Source organism: Rhinopithecus bieti, unplaced genomic scaffold (assembly GCF_001698545.2).
Source record: "Rhinopithecus bieti isolate Rb0 unplaced genomic scaffold, ASM169854v2 scaffold_50384, whole genome shotgun sequence".
NCBI classification, from domain to species: domain Eukaryota; kingdom Metazoa; phylum Chordata; class Mammalia; order Primates; family Cercopithecidae; genus Rhinopithecus; species Rhinopithecus bieti.
The window spans coordinates 1256544-1279613 of record NW_016820218.1 but is presented as its reverse complement, the minus strand read 5'-3'; the positions used below and the strand labels follow the sequence as shown (position 1 = coordinate 1279613).

At 36.4% G+C, this 23070-nt stretch overlaps 1 long non-coding RNA gene across 1 annotated transcript; it reads left to right on the top strand.

Annotated features, from left to right (window-relative positions):
* Positions 1–2560: 2560 nt before the first annotated feature.
* LOC108520342 (uncharacterized) lies at positions 2561–22387 on the top strand. Its single transcript, XR_001882885.1, has 5 exons — positions 2561–2591; positions 13740–13839; positions 19787–19997; positions 21236–21324; positions 22157–22387. It is a non-coding gene; the product is annotated as an uncharacterized LOC108520342 (long non-coding RNA).
* The last annotated feature ends 683 nt before the right edge of the window (positions 22388–23070 follow it).

Below are 23070 nucleotides of genomic sequence, written 5' to 3'. Positions count from 1 at the left end.
GAAGCCCCAACAGAAGCCCAAACCTTCTCCTAACAATACATGATTAGAAGCATGACCACTGATTAGAAAATCTTAAAAGCATTAACAGGCAATAATTTTTCATAATACATCTGAAAACAAAATTAAGAAGCCAAACACTGACTCAATAGTTCATAAACAAAACACATCTTTTGTAAAGGATCCAAACTTTTCTCTTAGAACTTTGCTAACACAGAATTATGAATATGTAAAAGTTGACACATTATGATTATTTCATTGTGAATTATTATCCATATGGTCTCATTAGCGATTAAAATTTGTCCTTTAAGAGCTGAAATGACTGCTTAATTATTTTACAAAAGTTATTGACATTACAACAAGTTAAACATTAATTATTGAGCATCTTTTTACTCTAACCCATTTCTATCCGGTTTTAGTTTTAAGTGTTTTGGAGTTTTATCCCATCTTGCCACTTATTCTTGTATATTCTTAATCTTTCCTTCAAGCTGATTAGTAATGCTAAACTCAGGAGCAGAACTTTGAAATTACTGACTTTAAACATGCCCAAATATATGGCACAGGTTTCATCTCCCTTTGGCACAAAAGCCTGGCACATTCCGTCCCTCTCACCATGGATACTATCTCATTTAGCTCAGTCCAAACTGTGCTGTCTGCAGAGGCTGAAAGCCTGTTGGATCATTAAAAGAGATTTCCCTCTCTTTACACTCAGCCAGTGTGCATCAAGTGGTTTCAATGAAACACACTTTCAGAAGGGGTCCAAGAGGGACAAAGAGCAAAGGAGAGAGAGAGAGAGAAAGAACAATAAGATTTGTAGAAATAACTAAAGGTGGGGACAAGAATGCTTGGTGACAACTAGTATTTTTGGTAGGTGTATTTATGGTGTTAATAGCAAAAAGCAGAAAGCCAAGAGGAAGCCCTTCTCACTGACCTCAAAGGTATATTTGGCTGAATAAATCACCTGTAAGTTGTGGGTCTGCCTGTCCCCATCAAGTGATTACTGAGGGCTGAGGCTATAAGCCAGGAATATTCTTCCTCTTGTACCCAAGCAGTGCATCTCTGCACATGGCTGCTCTGTGGCACCAAACACCTTCCCTGGGAAAGCAGCCAGAAGGGTGGCAGTTTTCTTTGGAGATTGGGCATTAATTAGGTCTCCTTTGCTTCTATAAGATAACACTGTAGATGCTTTTCTTTGCACTGATTATCAGCACACAGAAAAGGTTTGTGTTTCTCTAAGCTACCAACCAGCCAAGGGTTTGTATTGCTATGATAGCTGCCAAGTGATTTTTCTGGTAGAGAAATAAAACGACAGGAAGGAGAATTCAAGTCTCTTCCTGCTGTAACTCACGACCCAGTGTTGCTGATATCCTTAGAGGGAAAGAAAAAAATCAGTGTTCTGACTTGCACTTGTTCCCCATTCCAGCTGGGCAGGGCTTCTTTTCTCTCTAGTTTGAACATGTTACACATGAATCTGCTGACCCTCATGCACAAAACCTCACTCCAAGTTTGGTGCTACACACATGAACTCAGGAGTTACTCAGAACTAACTGCTCCAACCACTTAGAGTCCTGTGAAACACAGCCATGCGCCAGTAAGCAAAGCAAGCAAGCAAGCAAACAAAGCCTTCCAGGCAGCCAGGATACACATCATGACATGCATAACCCAAAGCTGGAACCCTCACTCTCAGGAGAGATTGCCAGACTTCTGCCCAGAATCCAGCTCGCTCCAATTAAGACCTCATTCTATGTGGTTTGGCTATTTAGTACCACTTCCTGCAAAGATTAGAAACAGAAAAATAAAGGAATGTGTGTTGCCCAGTCAGACATAGTGACAGTGCTACAGGACAACGGGCTCTTAAAAAAGAGACAGAGCTAATGGCACCACACAGGCAAACCAAAACCAATCAAACCCCAAATAAAATTCTTAGAAATAAATGATCTATATACTTAATGACTTCCTTAATAATTGTGGAACACAGTAAAATAAAGCATATTTGTAATGAGACTTCCAAATCATGAAGAAAAATACAAATGTTTAATTCTTGCTATGAAAAGAAGTGGAGTTTTAACACTCTTTTAGAAAGTTTTGATCCTTCCATAGGTTAGTTCTCATTTTCTAGAAGCTCTATTAATTACTAAAATTATTATACTTCAATATTTATCTTGAAGGTACATGGTCACTTATCCAGCTACCTAATAGCTGGCCAGCTCGAAGCCAAGCCGGGAAATGTGAAAGTGGATGAAATGTGTCGAATTCAGATTACTGGGGAGTGAAGCTGGCAATTTGAGGGGAGGAAAGAAGTCTTAAAAAGGTAGATGTACTGAGAAACTTGCCTCCAATTTCTCTCTTACTCTTCAGGAACACATTGGTACCAGTTCTTGTACCCTGCAAACTAGCAACTGTGCCAGTTGAGTGAGAAAGGTGGGCTGTTTCTTCTTCATAAAGGACTTAGAATGCTAGCTCACAATTCTAACTGATCCTCAGAGATACTTCTTAAGAAGACAGGTTTCTACGGTGGCTCACACCTGTAATCCCAGCACTTTGGGAGGCCGAGGCGGGCAAATCATGAGGTCAGGAGATCGAGACCATCCTGGGTAACACGATGAAACCCTATCTCTACTAAAAATACAAAAAGAAATTAGCCGGGCTTGGTGGCAGGTGCCTATAGTCCCAGCTACTCGGGAGGCTGAGGCAGGAGAATGGCGTGAACCTGGGAGGCGGAGCTTGCAGTGAGCTGGGATTGCGCCACTGCACTCCTGCCTGGGCAACAGAGCAAGACTCCATCTAAAAAAAAAAAAAAAAAAAAAAGAAGACAGGTTTCCAGGATCCACCCCTGGATCTGCTAGTTTGGAAGGTTTGGTTGGGATGCTGGAGTCTGTTTTTTAAATCTCTGCTAAGTTTGGAACCTCTGACCAGGGATGTTATGGTTTTGAGAGGTTCTCTGAGTACCTGGGCTTCTCAGTGCAAGTACTTTTGCCTTCAGGATTTACAATCACCTGCCTCCTCAATCCAAATGGTAGTTGGTGCTGCTTCTAGGATACACTTATATTCAGCCTGGTCCTGTGCTGTGAACTCACAGAGTTCATTCTCCCATGTAAGACCAGTCAGTCTCATAGCTAGCACCCTAAGAAGTACAAAGACATTAAGACAGAACAAGAAACAATAAAATTTGTCATAAGTCCCCCCAACTGCATAAATTTTCCAAATACAAATCTCACATAGACCAAGTCTTTAAACTAAAACGAATCATTAGTAATGGATTTGAATATGCAGAACCTTCCTGCATGTGTGGAACCAAAGTCTAGTTATGTTTCTTTGGTATTTCAGCTGCCAGGGTCTACTCATTATGATTTTTTTTTTTTTTTCCATTACACAGAGAGCAAACACTGATAGCCCTGAACACACAGAAAATTTCTTCTGTGTAAACTAAATAAACTCTGTTCTCAGTGGGGCAAATTGTTAACCACTTCGCTTCTATTGCTGAACAGGGAGAGTCTATAGTGTGAAACTAAGGAAAGGAAAAAGATAAAAATTTATAGTTTTCTGTATACTCCTATGAGATCCCTGTTATGAGTGCTAGAAAAGGTAAAGATAAAGTGGTTGCCAGCTTTGACTATAGATGCTCTAAAAGTTTCCGCACAACCATTACTTTCTAGCTCCTTGGAGGCTAGTTTTTTGGTTATTTATCTCTGGCTCTATACAAGTGTGTCTAAAACCTTACTGCCAGTATTGATATATAAGGGACTCTATTCAGTTTTCCTTCAGCAAAGGAAAAACTTTTACACTTTTGCTGTGTAGCATAAATCTAAAATTTAGTGAACTAAAATTCTCTAGAATTTAGAGTTTCTAAATATGTCATAGTATGAATGTATGTTATTTGAGTAGGATGGAGTGAGGTTAAGGGAACAAAAAGGAAGGAAGACTTTTTTGTAGTCTATTTAAATAAATTGTGAGTGGATTACCTGTACTAAAGAGGAATAGTTATTATAATTGCTTTTGATAGACATATTTAGATTTAATCTAAATAATCTACAAAAGTTCTTTGCTCTGCATGTCATTTTCCCACCTCACTTTAAAACATATCCCCCAAGGCTATATTTACCCACACTCATGAATATCTTAATTACCCACATAGCCACTCAATAAATATTTAACGAAAGAATGAATAGACGCCACTTAAAATTTTCACACCACTTAAAATTAACATCCCAAGTTTAGAAAGAAAAGAATTTCACAATTTAAGAAAATGAAAATATGTTATATTAGAGAAAATGCAGGCTTTGTAGTGAGAAGAACTGGGCTGGAATTGCAGTTAGCTGATAACTAATGAACAAGCCTCAACCATTCAGCTTTTCCATGTATAAAATGGGGTAAATATTATTTACAGACTTGCTATAAAGATTGGAAATAATATCTGTGAATCTTTAAACAATGTCTGGTATCTATAATTTTGATGGTGATGATGATGAGTTTTCTTAAATAATTAATGCTACTGTGAAACAGCTATTTATTTCCATATTTTTTCATTTTCCAACTTTTTCTGTGTCAGATAATTCCACTACGGTTTTATTATTTTGCTTACCATATTTCCCAGAACAATACAACACTATATTTAGAAGGAATAAGAAATCATAATTCAAAGAAAAATACAAATAATTTAAAGTCATGTGGAATATTACTTAATTGCAATGTTTGGAGCTTTCCTGAAAGCTTCTCTTTATTTATCAAGGTTATTGGATCTCAATAAATAGAAAATTGTTTCATTTATTGAGTGAATTTATTGGAAAAATACAAGGTAGCTCATAGAACTGGAAAAAATGCTTTATGATCAGACTTTGGGAAGAACAGAAACTAGGCTGCTCTGGGGATCAAGGTAGAGAAACTAAGGGAGTGTCTTAGGGCAGTGTGGTCAGAATATTCCAACTCTAGCCACTTTCTAACCTTACGTCACTCTGCTTAAGAATTGTAAGAGTGCACTCTTGTACTGCTTACCCTATGCAGTAATGCTTCCAAATACTTTGCATGTTATTAACACACTTAATCCAAACAATAGTTTTATGAGGTAGGTAATTCTCAAGAAAAGAACACTCTCATAGGTATGGCTTGAGTCATGTGCCCATGCATTTGGTAAGGGGTACCTCATGTGATACTGCCATTAAGATAAGATGGAATAGGGAGAGGTCAGGGTAGTTTTACCCAAAGTAGGGTTAAATGAGTCTGGGCAGAAAAAATCCACATATGTCCACAGACAAAATCCACTACATTTGATAAAACCCACATGCCTGACTCTGAGGGATGTATATCTCTATTTCTGGCGAGGAAAATATTTTTTATTAGTGGCATTCACTGACCAGCATTTAGAAAGTTCAGAAATAATAAGCCTCTTCTCCAGAAACTGCATCTATATTTTTTATCTTACTATATGTGGATAGAGATATAGCAGTACTTAAAGTAAACATGTGACTGCATATTGGTGCCATTAGTAATAAAAGGAAAAATCATGTGTATTTAACAAAAAAAAAAAAAAAAAACCTTTAAAAAATGTAAATTCAGTCAAGTTTAACTTTTCTGACTCCACAAAGTCTAGGAACCATAGAGGAAGAAAATTCTTCCTCCATTACCCTAGGATTAGTGAGTAAAAACGTTTTTCAGATCTCTTGTAAACGGGCTTGGTAAACAAACCATTTCTCTACTGTGAGTTTGTTTAAATTAACACAAAAACTCTCCACTTGCCAGGAGAGAAAAACGGATTTAATTATGCTGATGTACTTCCTATTTTTTTCAAACAAATCAATCCCAATGTCTTGACTCTGTAAAGAAAAAAAAAAAAACAGTTGCTGCTGATAAATCATCATACTATTATAATGGGAAGTACTTTGAGAAGGGTAGAAACCATACCTTATTTATCCTTATATGTGTTCCGCCTAACACAGAAATATAAGGAATGAGGTCAAGACTTATGTTACAAATTAAGGAATAAATTTTGAACTTATTTCCAGAGTAGTCCCAGTTTATTTCCATGAAAAACTATTATTATTGCCCTTTGGCGTATCCAAAAAAGAAATGTGAAGAAACCTCAATGATTTCAGCATATGCAAGAATAATACAAAAGTCACATAAAGTAATTATAATTAACTGGTATCCCTTAAGCTCAAAATGATGTTCATTCTTTGTTCAGTCACCAGCTATTTTTGACCATCTTTTACGGTCAAGTCAACAGGGCAATGTTAAAAACTGGAAATGTGAATCACAGCACAGATGCCTAACACTCCTGTTCTCAGATTTCCACTGAAATGTCGACAGGGTTATAAAAGACAAAAGAAAATCACTTCAGATTTAGAAACTATGAAGATACCATCCACAAAAGAGAAACTTGGAGGAGTTTCAACTATAAATAAAGTAGATCAGATAAAAAGGAAATACATAAAACCAGTCACCAAGGAACAACTCTCAAATTCTGCGGTACAGAGTCTCTTACTTGGAGGGACAAGATCTGACAGCTGAAGTCTCCATGGCAGCAGAGAGTGAACACACTTCTTTGGCTTCCATTTGCTGAAGTTGATCGTCAGCATTTAAAAGAAGTATTTCAGCTGGACATGGTGGCTCATGCAGGTAATGTTGGCACTTTGGGAGGCTGAAGTGGGAAGATCACTTGAGGCCAGAAGTTTGAGTCTAGGCTAAGCAACATAGCCACATTCTGTCTCTAAATAAATAATTAATTAATTTAAATATGTAAAAGTTAGCTGGGCAAGGTGACATGCACTTGTGGTCCTAGCCACTTAAAAGGCTGAGGCACCAGAATCGCTTGACCCCAGGAGTACAAGGCTGCAGTGAACTATGGTCATGCCACTGTACTCTAGCCTGGGTGACAGATCAAGTGCCTATCTCTAAAAAAAATAATAATAATAATAATAAAAGAAATATTTCTTGAAGTCACTCAATTCTTACAGAGGCCATACCATGCAGTAAAATTTCAGCTGGGAAGGAAACTGGACACAGCTGCAGACTGTATAAAGCATTAGGAAAGCTGGCTAAGAATAGACAGTAAAGAAGCTGGACCTAGAAATCGAACGCCTGCCCAGCAGCTTCACCAAACATGGAGAGAAAACTGTGCACAGTCAACATTCCTCTGCTGATGTACCATCTTTCTTCCTCCTCTCAGTCTGTGGGAGACAGATCTGTGAACTGACAGTATGATTGAACTCCAGCCATAGTCAAGCTTAATAGCGGAAAGCTGAAGTCTGACCTACCCCGTTTGTGGATACTTATCAAACATAGGTAGTCTACTGCTCAAATAAAAATGATAAGCAGCGAGACAAAATACTGACATGGAGTTATGAAAATAATCTACGGTATGATAGATTAATTACATTCAAGATGGAAAAACAAAGCAAAATTTACAGGTTACCTACTATATAGGAAATAAAAGGTAAGTATTAGAAACATATGCTTCATGTTCCCAATAAAATTATAAAAACATACACCATTGAAGGTCAAATGAGGTTAAATTACAAATTAGATATAAGTGTGCCTGGGTAAAAGGCAGCAAAAAGAAAAGGGCAGGTAAGAAGTCCAAAAGACGCAAAATTATAACACTTATCTAGAATGGAGGCAGTAAAGATAGAATTGACACTATAGAAAATAAAACTAGTGATGTGAAAAATATACTTAAAAGATTCTTTCATAATGCAGAGAAAAAGAACAGATATTGAAAAGATGAGAGAAAGAATATTATAAAGGGATGATAAAAAGAAAATCTAATGTTATTAATAATTCATATTCCAGATAATACCAGAAGAAAATGAGATAGAAGCAATAGGTAAAGATATAATACAAGAAAATTGAAAGATGTTAGGACAAAAAGACTCCCTAAGGGCAGATTAGTGAAAAAAACCCACACATCTCCTGAAATTTTAACATTTCGTGATTGAAGAATGAGTACTACATCATGCAGGTAGAAAAAAAGCAAAGCTAGAAACATTAAGGTAGAAATCTAATAAAGTTTATACTCCCCCAAAAAAGCCTCAAATATCACACTGCTAATTAACTCTGGGGTCAAAGAGAACTCAAAACTCCTGTCAGGAGACAATTTAAAAATAAGTATCAATAACAAATTAGTAAAGAATAATCACAGGCAATTTACAACATGAAAATATAATTAATAATACAATAATAAAATAGGAATCATTATACAGCACTTATTTTATACCAGGTACTATTTAAATGACAAGTATATTACATAGGATTACATACATAAATCATTGCATAAGTTAATTGGGCAATGTATTTATCCAAAATTTAACCTTACCATTAATTTAAAAAATTAAAATTTAAAAAACAATGAAGTTGTTAAAAATTATAGTTTTATCATATTGGCACTGATTATATTAATTATAGCCAATGGTGCCAGGATATATGAAGTAAACACTCTCACCAAAGTTGGTAGGAGTGCAAATAACACGACCAATCTGAAAGGAAGTTTGGAAAAATTTATGAAAATTTAATATACCTGTACCCAATGACTCCCAAACAATTCTATGTCTAGAAACCCACATTAAAGAAATAATAAGGTTGCTGATTAAGGAGGTATGTACAATCATTTTCAATGCAACATTTTGTTGGTTTCTACTTCATTAATTATTTAGCTCTCATTATGTAGTAAAGATACTAACATAGAACCAGGAAACACTTTAATACTCATCAATAGTGGGTAGTTTAAATGAATTATGGTATAGCCAGGCTGTAGAAAACAATGCAGCTATTAAAAATGAAGATATAGGCTGGGTGTGGTGGCTCACGCCTGTAATCTCAGCACTTTGGGAGGCCGAGGCAGGTAGATCATTTGAGGTCAGGAGTTCGAGACCAGCCTGGCCAATGTGGTGAAACCCTGTCTCTACTAAAAATACAAAAGAAAAAAATTCGCCAGGTGTGGTGGCAGGCGCCTACGATCCCAGCTACTCAGGAGGCTGAGGCAGGAGAATCGCTTGAACCTGGGAGGCAGAGGTTGCAGTGAGCTCAGATGGCGCCATTGCACTCCAGCCTGGCCTACAGAGCAAAAACTCCATCTCAAAACAAAAAGAAAAAAAAAAGAAGAAGAAGATATATATTTGCATTTTCTGACATTAAAATATTTTCTAAAAGGGAAAGAAATATAAAATTGCCTAAATATAGTGTGATATCATTTTTTAAAATATGTATAGAAAGAAAAGAGAGCAGAGGAAAGAGAACAACCTAAAAGAATATATCTCAAAGGTTAAAATTTGTTAAATTTAGTAGTTAAATTATGAGTGGTCTTTCTTGTTTCTATTTTTCTGAAGATCATTTGAAAAAATAACATTATATTTCATTTTGTTTAATTATGAGAGATGACTAATAATGCTTTTGGTAACACTCATATAATCTTTCATTATTTAGTCAAGAAATAATGATATTAACTAATCATATAATTTTTTATAAATTAGAGGATAAAGTAAACCTAAAGGAAGCAAAAAGAAGGAATTAAAAATTAAAATCTATTTTAATAAATTAGGAAGTGGAAAAGGACAGAATCAAAAACAAAACCATGAGAAATTCTTTGGACAAAAATAAGCTTTAGGAAAAATTAGGAATGTGTAAGTAGAAAAATCAACAGATTGAGAGTAGATTTGTTTTGATTGTTAAAAATATGTACATATAATTCTATGAAAATATACTTAAAGTCTCAATAGAAATTACATGTTTATAGAAAAAAATACAAATTTCCAAAATCAAATTAAGAAGATATAGAAAACTGAATAAATAATGATGACAAAACAATGTAAAGTTTTGGCAAAATTATTTCCAGAATATGGTTCCAGGCCCCTTTAGTCTTATATACAAATTATAGAAACTTTCTAAGTAATTGGTGATTTTCAAACAATTAATAATCACTTCTACAGGCTAGAAAACGTGTGCAACTTTTAGACACCATTTTTAGATACTAATAAATCCCTAATTCCCATGTCAGACAAAAGTAGAACACAGATATTACCCCCACTCGCTTGCAAAAAAGCTAAACTCACATTTGAATAAGACTTATGTAAGCAAAATTCTAGCAGAGACAAATCACATGATACTAACACCAAAACAAAGGTTCTGGGGTAGCTCACCATTCCAGAACCCTCCTCTCAGGCCATACTTCTCTCTCCTTGCAGAATTAGCCTCTTTAGGGCCACCTAAGCCCATAACACAAAGATATAAACCCCATTATGGACAGATCTGAAGCCATTCTGGTTTCTGTTAAACATCAGTGATTTCAAGTCACTGAAGGGGAGATGACTATCATCTAACTTCACTCACCAGAAGAATCTGGGTTTCAGCTGCTTCTCTTTGAGAAATGCTGACACAAGTTTAGTTGAAATATACAACCAAAACAAGAGACAGGCTATAGGATTCAGAGGAAGAAGATAGTACTTCTGACTGGACAAATGAGGGATCAGGAAAGAGGCCACAGCATTTCAGCTGGCTTTTCAAAAACAAGGTTGCATTATCACACTACACACGGAGAGGAATGTAACAGAGTATTTTATTTCACAGTCAAAGAACCCAGGTCCAGTAAGTTATCATGGTCATGAATACACAGTATTGTCTAACTTAGGGCTGCCAGATAACATACAGGCCACCCGGTTCAATTTGAATTTTAGATAAATGATTTTTAGTATAAGTATGTCTGAAACATGCAATATTTGGGAAGAAACCACCACAGGGCCAGGAGTAGATTATCAGAAAGTTTAGCAGAAATGCTTTCACGTGCATTTTGGGTATTTGCAGAATGTTTTGTGTAGTCTTTCATTCATTCCTTACCCCTTAAATTCTCTTAAAACTTCAGCGGGATTCACGGAAGTGCCCATTTATGCCCATTTCAGACCAACTCATGCTGGGAAAAGGAAAGGGAAGACTCTAGAGTCCCTGAGGAGACAGTACTAGACTAGAGACTTATGTAAGTAGTGAGCCTTGCTCGTGTCACTACCGGGACACAGAGTGCACCAAGCTCTTGGAACTCGCAGATTCACAGGCGACCAGGTCAGGGAACAAATAGCCAGGCTAAAGGCAGAAAATCCAGGAGTTTGGCAAAGACAGACATTTTTCCTGGATGCATCACAGAATTGCGAGTTTTAAAGGAATATCAGTTGCCATTATGGTATCTGGGATTTCACAAAACTGTTAAATATTTCCCAAGAGGAGGCAACTCCAAAAATAGCCACAGATAGATAGGTAGATAGATGGATGGATGGATGGATGGATGGATGGATGGATGGATGGATGGATGGAAAGGTTAGATAGATAGATAGATAGATAGATAGATAGATAGATAGATAGATAGACAGACAGACAGACAGACAGACATAGAGATCCTGGTTACTTAATAAGAAGTAATTATAACATTCCAATACATTTTCAATGCTATTGAAAAGCAAAAGAAATTGCAAGAAGAACTGTTGATCTTCACAGCATTTTCTCATTCCCCTGGAAGAAATCTGGGACCTGTGATCTAGAATAGGGGTATCCATAGTCTAGGATGAATTCTAGTATCCTCAGGCAGATCTGGGAACCCAAGTTACTTACAGGAGTGAACTGGAAGCGGGTGGGGAAAATAGGCTCCAGCTCCTGAGTGACTTCAAAACAGAAGGATTTTCAGAGGCAGGGAATTTCTGAGATTCTAAGGAGATTTTGAGAATTTTCTTCCCCAGAGGGAGGAAACTAGGTCATGTGCTCTTAACCCAGTGAGGTTTAGGGCCACGGTGTGGGAAGAGAAAAGATAGTTGACCTTAATTAGCTCCAAAAAAAGCCCAGAACTCTTGGGATTAATCCAAAATCAAGCAGAACTTCTAGTGGGGAGATGCAAGCTCCCAAATTCAAGTATTAGTAGAACGAAGCCAAATCTAGGACAGCTCCTGAATAATTACCATTAAACTAACATTCACATGTTGTAAGAACTAAATTTATCCTCACCACAGCTCCTATTTATAGAAAAGGCTCAGCCACTACCAGATAGGAAGCTCTGTGAAGGGATGGACTATGTCTGTCCTTTTTACTGCTGTATGCCCAGGGAATGGAAAGTAGTTGTTATATAGCTGATACTCATTAAAACTTTGTTAAACTGAATTGTTCAAAGCCACACAATGAGTTAGTGTGAGAGCTGGGATTTTAACCCCAATCTGACATCAAAAACCATACTTCCATCTATATTACACTGCCTACCAAGGCAGACTTAGACTAGAAATGATCCCAAGGCAAGCTCCTGCTCTGGTTCTCTTCCTAAAGCTCTCCTGGGGTCCACCAAGATGAACCAGGAGAATCACTTGGAGGGGCACCTTTGGGAAAATTTATGAATCTAGAAATTGTGGCAGACACTACTAGTTGTCTCTCAAAAATCTATTTTTACCATTTGCCTCTTGCTAAAAGAAGCTTGATTTATTCAGGTAACAAAGTTTCCATTTTTGAATACTTTCTTGAAATATTTGGTATCTTAATTATGATAATCATTGCATAATCGTACACACATATCAAAACTCACCAAAATGCATACTTTCTACATATGTAATTTATTTTATGTAAATCATACCTCAATAAAGCAGTAAAACACACACACATACACAACCCACACAAACCTCCCCAGACTTTGTTGTAATCCATTTCTGGCCTGTGAGATATAAACATAAGTCTACCGGATGTAACGTCCATTAAAGTTATTATTTTACTGGAAAAAGAAAAAACCTGGCTGGATGAACACTTAACTTTTGAATTTCCCTTTTCTTTCTGCCTACAAATGGAACAGCTGTCATGAGAGAATGAGGGCAAAATCCACAAGCTGAGGCTGGTGGAACAAGAAAGCTAGAAGGAAACTCGGTCCTTCATGACTTCCTTGAGAGGCTGCCCAACTGTGGCCTGTCCATCTCCTGACTTCTTGTTTTGGGAGGAAAAAAAATTCCTGTTTGGTTGACCTGGTATAGCATGGTTTGTGCATATGTTGCTGCTTGCAATTACCGAATGACAATATTCCCATGCAAACTGTAAGGCAGATATTACAATGCCATTCCTCAAAAATCTTCAATTGCTGTAGAGTAAAATCTAAAGCATCTCTAGCCGCATTTCCTACTATGGCCTTCCATGAACACTTCCTTCGAACCCCAGCAGGCTCTTTGCCATGTTTCAAACAAGCAATAAATTTTAAGACTAATGCTTTTCTCTCAACCTGACACATCCTTTCTTCCATAAACTCTGACAGACCCTGAAAAATTCAAAGAACTGATGCAGGCTACATTTAGTCAGTGGAAGACTTGAGAGGAAAATTTACATTTCCTCAATATAAGCCAAGTGATCTTTGCCCTATATACCCACCTCTTTTTTTGCGTGTGCCCACTTCTGCAGCAGGGAAATCAAATGCTCTAACCAAAGGATTTAATTTATTCTTGGCTTTTACTTAATATCAAAAACTCTCACTTTAAAAAATAATTAATTTTTTTGTAATTATGTAAGACTGTAAAATCTTATCTACAATATCATTAGAAAAAAAAGATTATTAAAATTTTAAGATTATTTCATCCTGTTCTACAGTGTCTGATTATACATGAAGATATAAGGTTTCTATTTTATATATGTAATAGAACATACATGCAAATATGTTATCTTACAGTTGAAACTATGAAGGTTAATTATTGTGTTCTCACATGCTGTGTGGTGGCCAAATACCCAAGTTATTGACCAAAACATTTTGTTTCTAGAGCTACTTATTATGTAACTAGGAGAAAGTAATTAAACCTTCCAGTTCATCCATCTGTCAAGGAGAGAAAATATTATATCTGCCATCTGTCCAGATTTCAGGTATGGAAAATATTGATGAGAGGAGCTAAACCAATATAGGGCTTTATGTCAACTCAATTAAAAGAGTTAATCTATAGTGAATGTTCTGTTCTGTGAATCAATTTTTGGTATTGAAGTATTTTAAAATACAAAGAGTAATGTAACACAAGTTACTTGCCACACAGACCTAACATATTAATATTAGTCCATTTTCGCTTCATATTTACTTATTCTTTTAATAAAGTATTCCAGATACAGCTAAAACTTGAATCCTGGCGCTATATCTTTCCTCTCCTGTTTCCTCAGAGGCGTTCTGAAGTTTCAGGGAATCAATTCCATGCAAGTCTGTGTAATTTTTCTACATGTGTATGTGTGAATTAAAATATAGTATTTTGGGGTCTTTAAATTTTATATATTTGATATTGTATCTACATATAGCAGTTTGCATTTTGCACTGAATATTTTGTTCTCTTAATTTTTAATATGAATAGATGCAGATTGATTTAAGTGCTTCGTTTTAACTGTCAGATAGTAATAACCCACAGTTAATTTGTTAATTCCCTTACTGGTGGGTTGTTAGGTTGTTTCCCCTCTTTTACTATTCCAAGCAATGCTGTAAAATATATCTGTGTTAACATATGGAAGTGTGTCTCTAAAATATATTACTGTGTTTTGAAGTAGAATTGCTGTACACTTTTGTCCATTTTTATAAACTTCTAGAAATTTTACATTCAGTTTTTATTTTCCAAAACCTACTGGTAATCTCCTCAGTTCTAGTATCCAGCTACAGTATGGTGTATGTTGGTGGTCATGGAAGCTAAATAACTTGGTCACTGCCAAAATTCAATGTGCTTTCTTTTGCCTTTTATGTTTTATTTCTAGTTTAATAATCGTTATTCCACAATGAAGATAATAAACAATAAAGTATTACCCAACATAATTATTTTCATGTGATTATATCATAATTATTCTAACAGCTTTATTGAGATATAATTTATACCACAAACTTCACCTGTTGAAGTGTGTTTAAGTGTACAATCCAATGGTATTTAGAATATTTACAGAGTTGTGCAACCATCACCATAATCTAATTTTAAAACATTTTCATCATCTCGTAAAGAAACCGATACCCATGAAAAGTCACTTTCTATTCTCTTCTCTCCTTATCCTGCAAACCCTGGTCAAGCATTATTTTCTGCCTCTGTATATTTGCTTATTCTGTTTTGCGTATACATGAAACCATACAATATGTGGTATCTTATGACTGGCTTCTTTCATGAAACATATTTTTAGGTTCATCCATGTTGTAGCATATATCAGCACTTCATTCTTTTTTATGGCCAAAGACCATTCTATTGTATGGGTATAAAATATTTTTGTCTATTTATTCATCAGTTCATGAACACTGGGGTTGTTCCTACTCTTTGGATATCACAGATTATATTTCTATGAACATTCATGTACAAGATGTTGTTTAGACATGTTTTCAATTCTCTTGGGTGTATATTCTAGAAGGAGAATTGCTAGATCATATGGTAAATCTATGTTTAACATTTTGAGAAACTGCCAAACTGTCTTCCAAGGTGACTGTACCATACTTTTTCCAACCAGGAAAGTATGAGGGTTCCAATTTTTTGACATCCTTTCAGCACTTGTCACTGTCTTGATTGTAACTATTTTTTTTTATGGTTACAGTTATTTGTTTATTTACTTATTTATTTATTTTTATTTATTTATTTTTATTATACTTTAAGTTCTAGGGTACATGTGCATAACGTGCAGGTTTGTTACATATGTATACTTGTGGCATGTTGGTGTGCTGCACCCATCAACTCGTCAGCACCCATCAATTCATCATTTATATCAGGTATAACTCCCAATGCAATCCCTCCCCTCTCCCCACCCCCCATGATAGGCCCGGAAGTGTGATGTTCCCCTTCCCGAGTCCGAGTGATCTCATTGTTCAGTTCCCACCTATGAGTGAGAACATGCAGTGTTTGGTTTTCTGTTCTTACGATAGTTTGCTAAGAATGATGGTTTCCAGCTGCATCCATGTCCCTACAAAGGACGCAAACTCATCCTTTTTTATGGCTGCATAATATTCCATGGTGTATATGTGACTATTCTAGTGAATGTGAAGTAGTATCTCATTGTGGTTTTGATTTGCATTTTCCTAATGGCTAATGATGTCTAACATCTTTTCATATGCTTGTTGATAATTTGTCAATCTTCATTAAAGAAATATCTATTCTTATCATCTGCCCCTTTTTTAAAACTGTGTAGTTTTTTTGGAGTTGTAGGAGTTCTTTATAAGGCCTGGATACAAGCCCATTTTCAGATATGTCATTTACAAATATTGTCTGCCAGTCTATAGACATTCTTTTCGCCTTCCTGATGGTGTACTTTGAAACATAAATGTTTTTAACCTTGATGAAAACCAAGTTAACAATCCTACTTTCATTGCTTACATTTTTGGTGTCATATCTAAGAAATCATTGCCTAACCCAAAGATCATAAAGATTTACTTCTGTGTTTTCTTCTGGGAGTTTTATTATCATAATTATTTTTATAGATGTGAATGAATGGAAAGTGGTGGTAATGGCAAACGCAGGCACTAATCTAGGGGACAAATACAATTTACTGTGATATTTAAAGTTGTTGATTTAAAGTGGTATAATCAAAGAGCTATCAAGGGGAAAGTTTCAATTTTTCAGTTTTACAGATGATAATTATTAGGATTATGTGGTGGCTTCTGGGCTTTAACACTAACTACAGATAAATTGATACAATTTAAATTGACAAAGAGAAGACAGTGCCAATGAAGAGAGTGGACATAAAAGGACTTGCAGAGTAGGTAGGGAACCTGGATTGGAGAGAAGTTAAAGGAAGACTTTGTGACTCTGCCTAGGGCATTCCTGGGGGACACTCCAATGCAGGTCCAACAGCTTCTGACCACAGGAAAGAAGTCAGAAACCCTGTCTCTGTCCTCATACTGCAGGACATCAGCTAGAACCCATTTTCAGGCTCTATAAGAAGTTCTTCCATGTAGGCTTGGTCACTTGTCACCATCAGAATAGAAGTCTATCCTTCTCCAAATAGTAGTATGTTTGAGCACAAGAAAGTGTCTGCTTTGTCACCATCCCTGACACCTCTCAGGTTCAATAGCTAAATAACAAAGGTCACTGATAAACTGCTGTCTGTGTCCAGGTGGGAGAAGGAAAAGAGAGATACTCTCGTTTTATAACAGAAGGAACACGGGGGAGGATAAAAGAAGAATTTATTGATAGTCTGTCAAAATAACTTCATCAAATAAACAAATAATTAACTATTATCATAGGGATCTTGAATTCAGTTTTCCTCTTCACATTTCTTACATGATGTAAAGAAGAAATGTCTCCTAATTCAGAGAATAGATTACGGGAGTGAAAAACAGGACACACTGTATTGAAACATGATTCCTTAAAATGCAATACAGAATAATCATGCATAATGTTCACTGTCAACAACTTGATGTGTTGAGCTATACATTCACTAAATCTAGAATTCACTATAACTTAAAAAAAATTGTTCTACAGTACAACACTCCTATAGTACTGTTGTGATTATCGGTCTCAGGAAGATACCACTGTTTAACATCTGCATCTCTGTGCTTCTCCAAGCTTCATTTTCTTTATGGTGCTGCCACTGCCATGGAAATCATGTCTTTTTTTTTTTTTTTTTTCCCCAATGGACGCTTTATAAACTAAGTCATTGTACTGTGAAAGCATTCTGAAAGGCACTGTTGATGGAAAGCAAGTGCAGTCATAACACAGTGCTGAGGCGTAAAAGGTCATTTGATGGCCTAGGGGAAAGCAAAATGTCTTCCAAGGACCTGAAGGAGAAAGAGTAAAGTCTCCTTTGTATCTAGTATCCTTCACATAACAAACTAAAAGTGCTCTTAAAATACGATTTCATTTGTGTTCGTGATACAGTTCATAATTATTCTCTATTCTGTACAGAAAGTTTACAACTTTCTTTTCTATAGAATCTTAGGAAAATCATCCATTCTCACCTGGTAAAATGATTTAATGGGTCTCTCTCAAAGCCAGGTAATGGATAACATGGATTTTTGAGTCTTTTCAACCCTAGAATTCTATGGTGCCATAAAATGGTTATTTTAAAGGTAGAGAAAACCAATCAGATGAAATTTTATTACACAAAATAATTGGTAAATCCAGGAAGAGAGCACAAGTTTTCAGATAATTTTGGTGCAGTATGTCATATATTCTGAGATATTATTACCTATATATTTTATTCTTACTCTTTAGTTTTGCCAAACATTTGCTTACATTTTTCTATTTTGATATAATTTTACCTACTTGTTCCTAAAAACACATTTCAGGGTAAGAATTTGAGGTTTGAAATACAGTCAACTTTGTAAGCATGTTGACACATTAAATTCCCTCAAAATTAACATGACTTGCAATGGTTACCTCTTCTTAAATCAAGGCTTTCAATCTGAAAATGAATCATCTAATAATTCTTAACTTGTCCAGCCTTTTCATGCAAAGACAGGCTATAAAATTTATGCCTATTAGCAAAAAGGATTGCAAATGCAGGCACTAATCTAGGGTACAAATACAATTTACTGCAGTACCATACTTAACAGGTTTACTCAAGACAATAACCCATTTATTCATATAGAGACTAATCTGGTGATAGAACAGGGGCAAACAGTGAGAGGGAAAGATAATAAACAAGAAATTAGAAGAGTTGGATTCCAATTGAGACTATGTTACTGTGTATTTTATAAACTTAGGCAGATTAATCTTTCAGGGTGTATGAATTAGAAATGTACAGAGGTATGAGTAACAGAAAAACTGATTGAAAGCTACAAGTGACCTATGAAATAAAGACAATTAATTGACTCACATAGAAAGAAATCCAGAGGTAGGATGTTCCAGATTTGGTACAGTGGCTGGCTGAATCAAGCTCTTTCCATTCTCCTATTCTGCTCTCTCTCCATCATTAGTCTTGCCACTTCATAGACCCAAGATGGCTGCTAAGCTCTAGGCATCACACTCCCATACAAAAACATGAAGCCATTTCTAGCCTTTGTAATCACAGACACACACACATGTGCACACACACACAGAGATAGAGAGAGAGAGAGAGAGAGAGAGACTACAAAAAATGTGAAGCCAGTGAAGCTGAAAATCATTTTATCAAGGCACTTTTATTTTAACAGTTACACAATCCACCATACTTCCCCTTATATATTGTTGGCCAAAACTTAGTCGCATTGTCACCCCTTGTATGATGCACAAGAGAGTCTGGGAAAGTGATTGCAAAGGAAGACACATGAGGGAAAAGGGAGCCTCAAGGCTTTATAAATTGTGGAAGTTGGGTAAACTGATCTCTAAGACACAGCTCCAGGCTACCATGTAATTTTTGAAAATAAAAAGTAACAAAAAACAAGGAAGCTGATTGTTATTTTACACTTTTAAAGAGACTTCTATTTTATTCTAATTTCCCATGATGGCACTTTCTCCCCCCTCTCTAAAACAAAACAAAACAAACTTCCTCCGTCCAGAATTCGGAATTTCTACAGAGAACAGTCTCTCCCCTTCCCTAACTAGAAAAAAACCTGAGTGGTCCAGACATTGAGTCATTCAATTTAACTCTGATGGAGCTGCATCTATTTTTGAGGTTTTGCCATCGTGGTTTAAGAACACTGTCTACAGACACTTTGGAAATTTTTCCCAGCACCTCTCTGAGTTTATGCTGTACTAAATTTAAATTGGAAAATTCAAGATGTAAGAGGCTATGTAAATAATTGTATTGAAAAAAGCACAAGTGATTATCTTCTTTTAAAAAAATGCAAAGAATTCAAAATGTATTGAATTTGTCCAACTAACATTCCATTTGCGGTATCTCATAACCCCATGTAATATTACAATGTACTTCTTCTGCTTCATTTTTTACACAGAATTACACAGCTCCCTCTTATTATTAAAAGCACCCTCCCCCTCACTCCCTGAATAAATGTGTGTTCTGACATTAAAACAAGACACTACACAAGAAGAGCCTGGAAGCCAGGATGCCGCCAGCTTTGTATGCCAGATGTGATTACGGAGCGACAGCGAACAATCCTGCAATCAGCCCATTGGTTAGCCAGAAACCGTGGACACTCAAAAGAGGTTCAGTCTGAATACATAGCCAATAATGTGTTAAAAACTACCATGCAAAAGTGCTTGTTTTACCAAGATATTCTATGGGAATATTTAGCTGTTACACTGTAAATGCTGTTATTTTGGTTTCTAAAAATGTCATGACAGGAAATGATTCCAGGGAGGAGCGGCCAAAAGGGCTGCTGGGTAGAACCAAGTGGGGGAGAAAGTTAAACCTAGAAATCAAGAAGCCAGAAAAGGTGAACACATGAATTACTATCTGCAATAAAACGGATTCTTAAAATACATTTGATTTTTTTTATTCTTTTTTTGAGGCAGGGTCTCACTCTGTCACCGAGGCTGGAGTGCAGTGGTGTGATCTTGGCTTACTGCAACCTCTGCCTCCCAGGCTTGACCGATCCTCCCACCTCAGCCTCCCGAGTAGCTGGGACTACAGGCATGTGCCACCACCCTACCCCTCGCAAATTTTTTGTATTTTTTTGTAGAGACAGGATTTTGCCATGTTGCCCAGGCTGGTCTTGAACTCCTGAGCTCAAGCAATCTGCCCGCCTCAGCCTCCCAAAGTGTTGGAATTACAGGCATGAGCCACTGCGCCCGGCCTACATTTGATTTTTTATGCTCCGTTTGCCTTCTCCCAGAAGGCTGGTTATGTTTTGAAGAGTTCCTACTGTTCATTGGTACAATGGTTGTAAGGTCCTGGTTCCCTAGCTTTGGACCAGTTATCAGGTGGAGATAACTAAGGGAAGACACCCAGTCTATATGGGGCTAAGAAACCACTCTGCCCCTTCTTGATTCTCTGCAGCTACAACCAATGGGCAGTTAAGACCTTTGGGTAAGAATTTCTGCTGGTTTGGAAATGCTTATATTGATGCTATTTTTATTTATCTCGCTGTCTGAGGAGTGCAAGGTGGGGACACGTTAGAAGCTGATCAGAGAGTAACTACAGTTATTAGTTACTTATTAGTTAGTAGGAGCTTGACCTTCTCAGAGGGATCGAAAGATACATAGTGCAGTAACTGATGAGCTGTAGAATTTCATAGAAAAGAGAAAGAAGAAAAGAAGAAGAATGGCGAGGCAGGGGCAGGAATTAAATTTGTTTTCTCCCTGAATATATTTGTATTATAGAATAGCTCTCTCCAAGAATAAAGTGTTTGGTTTATCCAATTTACTTCTCATAGACAATGTTTATCAATTATGTGTCTATCTTTGAGTAATGATTTGTATTCTTTTACCTCTGTTTCTGTTAGATCTACAAGGATTCAGAAATCATAACAGACTCTCAAGAAAATCATCTCAGATAGACAAAAATATAGCTATTTACATATGCATTAGTAAGGTGGGTATAAGATAACTCATCAGTAAAAACTTTTCAGAAAATTTCCGACATACCTGTAATTTTACCTTCACTGCTTTTCAAATAAACCCAATGCCCCCCTCCTTTCTATGGCAACATAAATGTGCTTTTCCAGGCTTTATTTTAGACTTCCACTTAACTCTTTTCTATCTATGATCTTTGTGTGTTTTTAAAGTATAAATTGCATACAGTTTTATAATTCCAGCTGTTATATCCCTGTATGCCCCCATTTACACACTGTCTTGAACACAAAAGTGCTAATGTGTATATACCATTTTATATTTTCATAAATCTGGGTTTTAAGCAAACAAGGTAGAGAGAGAGAGAAGAAAAAGAGAAGGGAAGGAGGCAGGGAGGAAAGGAAAAAGAAGGAAAGGAAGGAAAAAAGTGAATAGCAACAAAGTCAATAAATACTTACTAAATACCATTGTTGGTATATGACACGGAAGTGGTACAACTGCCTCTACATTGGTGTTATTTTAATTTGATTCCATATATGTGATATTGATTTTAAACATAGAGTCTGATGTAAGATCAAAGCTAGAAGTTACCTCCATGCCTTCAACATGTAAGGTCTGCCAACTGATAGTGTTGTCAGAACCCAGTGTCTCTACTTTTCTGTGTTGACTTCTTTAGTAGGCTGTATAATGGTCACCCAAAGACATTAAGCCCTAATCTCTGGAACCTGTAAATATTACCTTTTAAGGAAAAGGGGGTCTTTGTAGATATGATTAAGATAAGCATCTTGACTTGGGGAGATTATTCTGTTGATTTGGGTGGGCCCTAAATCTAATCAATCACAATTGTCTTTAAGAGTGAGGCAGAGGAAGATTTGATATGCGCAGAAGAGGAGAGAGCAATGTGAAGATGGTGGCAGAGATTGGACTGATGAAGCCACCAGAAGCTGGAAGACGTAAGGATCTGATTCTCCCCTGGAGCATCTGGAGGAAGCAAGGTCCTGTCAACATTCTGCATTTAGCCCATTGAAATGAACATTGAACAGAATCCTGGCCCCTAGCACTAGTAGAGAATAAAGTTATGTTGTTTTAAGCCACCAATTATAATGATTTCTTATGGCAGCCACAGGATACTAATTTACCTTCTCAGATGATGCATGATGGCCAGATGGGTTGCCAGCAGCTCCTCTCTAGACTAAGCAAATTGGAGAAAATAAAGCATTTCTTATTGTGACTTACACATGAGTTTCAGGATTCAAGATTTACTCTGAACTGGCCAACTTAGCTCATGTGCCTACCCCTAAATTAATTCGCATATCTAGGAATTAGTTGTTCTAATTGTCCATACCTAGGTCATATGCTCACTCCCTGATTCAAGGGTGAAGGCCCTCTCATCTCTCTACTTTGAAATATGTAATCTATTTTTGCTAACTATGGTCACCCTAGTCTGCTCTCAGACATTAGAATTTATGTCTTCTATGTAACTGTAAGTGTGTACCCATTCACCAACATCTCTTCATTTCCCCTTCCTACCCTCACACCCTTTCCCAGCCTCTGGTATCTATCCTAGTCCTATCTTCATGAGGTCAAGTTTTTTAGCTCCCACATATGAGTGAGAACATGCAGAGTTTGTTTTTCTATGCCTGGTTTATTTCACTTAACATAATGACTTCCAGTTCCATCCATGTTACTACAAATGATATGATTTCATTCTCTTTCATGGCTGAATAATATTCCATTGTGTATATATACCATATTCTCTTTATTTGTG